Source organism: Otolemur garnettii, unplaced genomic scaffold (assembly GCF_000181295.1).
Source record: "Otolemur garnettii isolate 467f Iridium unplaced genomic scaffold, OtoGar3 scaffold00026, whole genome shotgun sequence".
Classification (NCBI taxonomy): Eukaryota; Metazoa; Chordata; class Mammalia; order Primates; family Galagidae; genus Otolemur; species Otolemur garnettii.
Genome location: NW_003852421.1, coordinates 10,323,243 through 10,328,764, shown reverse-complemented (window position 1 = coordinate 10,328,764; position 5,522 = coordinate 10,323,243).

Here is a 5,522-nt window from a genome sequence, read left to right as displayed (position 1 = left end):
AAAAAAAAAAAAAAAAAAACTTAATAAAATGTTCAACACTTAAAAAAAAGGAAAGAAATCTGTTCTTTATAAATTACACAGTCTCAGAAATTCTGTTATAGCAGCACAAAACAGACTTAGAAAATATCATATTTTATTTAACCAAATATTTCCAGAACTATAATTTTAACATGTAAACAATATTTAGAAATGCATGAGACATTATATATATATATATTTTTTTTTTTTGACACCAAGCCTTTGAAATCCATTTTATAATTTATACTTACAGCTCTTCTCAGTTTGAACGAGCCACATTTGAAATGCTCAGTAACACTAAGCCTTACCCTTTAAGACTGGAGTCTTTAAAAAGTAAGTTTAACAATTTTTCACAGCAATTTGCCTAAATTACAAGTATAGTAGTATAAACTTTGATGTACCCATTTCGGAACTTTTTCTCTATTAGAAAACTCCCTTTTTTCCAACTCCTTTTTCTGTTGTCTTATGTTCATTTGTAGAGAAGTTGAAAAATACAGGAAAGTACAAAGAAAAAAATTTAATCTATCCATAAACCACTTTTCAAAAATACTGCTGTAAAAATGTTGATCCATGGGCTTCTTGCTTTAAATATATATTTCAAATTAAGATTATACGATATATACAGTATTTTTGCTTCCTTCTTCATTTTTGAAAAAGTTGTAGAAGGTCCAAACTGAAGTCATCTTTTTCTACAAATTCAGAAAACTCAATACAGTTTTCATCACGCAGCAGACAGCATTATCAATATTTCAGTCTCCAAGGTTAAATAAATGTTATCTATTCCCAATCCTGTGTTATCTCTGTCTCTTCTGTCACAAGTTGGTAGGGGTTTTCCTTCTTTATTTTTTCCCTTAACACACAATGTTTTCACCTAGTTCATTTCTCACCTGCATTACCCATTAGTTACCTTTTTGGTCTCCCTGAATCCGATTTTTTCTTTTCAAACCATCTTGGCTAGGTGGTTTGCTATACCTATCTTATTAAATCTAAGTAATGCTAATCTTCCAAAAATGTCTTTTTCCAGCTGTTGTTGGGGGAAGACAGGTAAAATGGGAGAATAAACGGCCAGTCTTGACTGTTCCTAGCAGAAATACATATTCCAGGGAAGTCTATTCTTCCAATGGGAATATAATTCTCTTCCATCACCTCCCCCTCTCCATCCAGTCCATCACTGCAAAGCAAAGTCTGATGCAAGATAGATATTCAAACCTTACAAACATATTAGTGCTCACTCTGTCTATGAAAGGCCATCAGCAATTCTAGCTAGCTTTCCTGCTCAGTGCAGAGCTTCTGGCTACAGAAAAGTGAACAAAGAAGCCGGCTGTGGTGGTTCACCCAGCACCAGACTCTCTAGGAGGCTGAGGCAGGAGGATCACTTGAACTCAGGAACTCAAGACCAGCCTGAGCAAGAGCAAGACGCTGTCTCTACTAAAAATAGAAAATATTAGCCAGGTGTTGTGTCACACACCTGTAGTCCCAGCTACTCAGGAGGCTGAGGCAGGAGCATCGCTTAAGCCCAGGAGTTTAAGGTTGCTGTGAGCAAGGCTGAGGCCAGGCATGGTACTCTAGGCCAGGCAACAGAGTGAGACTCTGTCAAGAAAGAAAGAAAAAGAAAGAGAGAGAGAGAGAAAGAAAGAGGAAGGGAGGAAGGGAGGAAGACAAAGTAATAGAAAAATTATCAAAAATATAAGGAAAACATTCTCAAAATAAAAGAAAAATAGAATCTACAGATTGAAGAGAAATTTTACTTTTAAATAAGATTTGTACAGAATTAAAGACTTAAGCAGAAGACATTGGTTATATCTTAACCTTACCTTGGATCCTCTAAGTTACCATTATATTTGCCCTGTGATAATGATACTGTCGCACACATTTTGTCTACACATTAGTTTCTCATTTCTACTCCCTTCTAACTTACTGTTGACCATCTGACAACACTGTTGGTGAGGCTAATATAGTTATCAGTACACGTAAAGTAAAAGTAAATAGCCTCTATCTAAAAGCCTGGCTGTGGCCCAAGAGATCAAATTTGGTCAAGGTGACTGATGAACTCAGCGGCATTCTTTACTTCCAGTTTCAGGGCTGTGTTCTTAAACTCTGAAATGACCAGAAATCTGATTTCCACATAAGAGAAGAGAAAGTAAGGAGAACCCCTCTACTTCTCTCAAGTTCCCATCCCAGCCCACATTAGAAGGAACTTCTATCAAGACTCTCACCTCCTGGGGAAGTGCTAAGGAGGAGGATCCTTCTTTTCTCATCTTTCACTTCTAACCTACCTATATCATTATAACAGATGTTAGTTTCTCATAAACAGAATATAATTATATCATGCTTTATTTCCTTCTTTTTTCTTTCTAATCAATTCTGATAATCTCTGTCTTTTAAGTGGTGCGTTGAGACCAAACCTTGACCAACTATTGACCATAGGTCAAATGTAGCCCACCACCTGTTTTTGAAACAGAATAAGTAACATAGATTGGGTGTGGCTCACAAAGCCAAAATACTTACAATGTGACTTTAAGAAAAAAGAAAAAAAAAACTACATCGTTTACACTTAATGTAATTACGTTTAGGTTTAGTCTTGCATTTTTTTTCCTGTGGTTTGTTATCTTGTTCTTCTATTTTTCCTCTCCTGTCTCCTTTTATTTGAACATATTTTTGTATTGCACTTTATCTACTATGTGTTTCAACTATATTTGTTTGTATAAAACATTTATGGGTTGCTCTGTGGATTAAATAAACATATTAAACTTCCTAAAACTACTTAGAAGGACTATTGTACCCCTCAAGTGTAAAATGGAAACTGCACTACCATATAGGTCTTTTTATCCTTGCACCTTTATTTTGTGGTTGTAATATGTATGTTATATCTATGAGCAATGAAAAAACTCCACCAGACATTTTGTGCTTTCCATCGTTAAACATCATACTTTAATGAACTAACGAGAAGAACGGTCTATTATATTTACTTAGATAGTGATGATTTCTGTTACTCCTCTATCATTCCTGATGTTCCAAGTTTCCTTTTGGTATCCTTCTCTTTTTCCTTTAGTATTATTATTGAATTATTTAGTATTATTATTGAATTATTATTGAATTAGTGAACTTCTTTTAGTATTATTATTATTTTGGCATTATTGGTAGAGTACTTTTTTTTAATGCAAGTGTATGAATAAAAAAAATTCTCTTCACCCATGAATGTCATTAGTTCAATTTCATTACTGAATGATATTTTTGCTGGGTAAAAAATTCAACTTATAGCTCAGGCTAGGGGAACACCAGACGTTGAAAAACAAAAATGGTAGACAACATCAGTTTGGTGGCCCTTAGAATTTTTGTCTTCTTCACACCGCTATTATTTACTTTTGAGAATGTTCAAATAGCTGCTATGTGCATTCTGTCCAGGCTTTATAGCTGTGTTCTTTAACCCCCTTGGTACCACCTGTTGAGTACACCTAGGACAGGCCCAGGCTTCTTCCATAGACAGCTTTGGCCATATTTTCTCTTCTGTCCTGATGACATCCAAAGTGTAAAAGAATACCTACAATTCCTACAGATAGTGGGTAACTTATCCTACTCTGTTTATCTAGCTCTATTCATGAAAGTTTCTTAAGTATAGATGTGGAAGCTCGGCGCCTGTAGCTCAAGTGGCTAAGGCACCAGCCACATACACCTAAGGTGGCAGGTTCGAATCCAGCCCGGGCCCACCAAACAACAATAATGGCTGCAACCAAAAAATAGCCGGGCGTTGTGGCAGGCACCTGTGGTCCCAGCTACTTGGGAGGCAGAGGCAGGAGACTCACTTGAGCCCAGGAGTTGGAGGTTGCTGTGAGCTTTGATGCCACAGCACTCTACCCAGGGGAACAGCTTGAGGCTCTGTCTCAAAAAAAAAAAAAGTATAGATGTGGAGAGAGAGAAAGAGGCCCCACTTCGGCCTGAGGTCCAAGTAAGTTCTCTAATCCAGTTGTGTCAGAAAGTCCTTAACCCTGGGCATTGTTTGGCTCCTGCTTGATTCTTCTTTTTCTTTTCTTATTTTGGGACAGAGTCTTACTCTGTCACCCTCGGTAGAGTGCCACAGTGTCACAGCTCATAGCAACCTCAAATTCTTAAGCAACTCTCTCGCCTCAGCCTCCCAAGTAGCTGGGTCTATAGGTGCCTGACACAACGCCCAGCTATTTTTGTTGTTTTTGTTGTTGTTGTTGTTGTTATCATTATTGTTTTAGCAGGCCAGGACCAGGTTCAAACCCACCAGTCTTGGTGTATGCAGCTGGCACCCTAACCACTGAGCTATGGGCACTGAGCCCGTAGTTGACACTTCTTTTTCATTGGCCATTAGATTCCTGTACTTAGTCTCTCTCTGTCTCCGTTAGACTTCTGTATCACTCAGAATAAGACACAGAAACCCTATTCTAGCCGGTTTAAGCAAAAAGATTTCATTAGTTTACATAAATAAAAATGCCAATTTGGAGCTAAGCTAGAACCAGGAGAGTAAACAAGACATATCTCTTCATGTCTCTCTCTCTTTTTTGAGACAGAGTCTCAAGCTGTTGTTCTGGGTAAGTGCCATCGCATCCTAGCTCACAGAAACCTCCCAAGTCTTAGACTCAAGTGATCTTCTTGCCTCAGGTTTTTTTTTTTTTTTTTTGAGACAGAGTCTCACTATGTTGCCCTCAGTAGAGTGCCATGGCGTCACAGCTCACAGCAACCTCCAACTCTTAGGCTTAAGCAATTCTCCTGCCTCAGCCTCCAAAGTAGCTGGAACTACAGGAACCCACCACAATGCCCGGCTATTTTTCACTGCAGTTGTCATTGTTGTTTTAGCCAGGCTGGGTTTGAATCCGCCAGCCCCGGTGTATGTGGCTGGTGCTGTAATCACTGTGCTACGGGTGTCAAGCCATCTCTTCATCTCTCAACTCTGCTTTTCTCCATAATGTCATTAGTCTTAGGCCACATGACAGCTCCAGGAGCTCATGGCTCCAGGTAGCCTATACCTAGACATCACAATAAAGTTACACTACCTCTTTCCCAATAGTTCTTTCCCCAATTCTAGAACTGAAGCTCATTGACTGTGATTGGGTGACATATCCATGTTTGTGGCCTGGAGAGAGATCAGCCCAACCAAAGTGCATGGACAGAGAGTGGAGAAAAGTGTCTCCCTATGGAAAACTAGGGTGCTGAGACCAGAAGAAAGGGAATGCTTTAGAAAGCAAAATAACAGGTGTCATATCCAAGGAAAAATAGGGGTTATCCAATCCACAGTTAGACCTGACATTCATTACGCTCCTACCACAGACCCGGCACTGGGCTAAGCACTTTACATGCATTATTGCGTTCAGTACTGACAATAATAATAACACATGAAAAATTACTCAACATCTACCCAAAGCAATATATAATTTTAATGCAATCCCCATTAAAGCTCCGCTGTCATATTTTAAAGATCTTGAAAAAATAATACTGCATTTTATATGGAGTCAGAAAAAACCTCGAATAGCCAAGACATT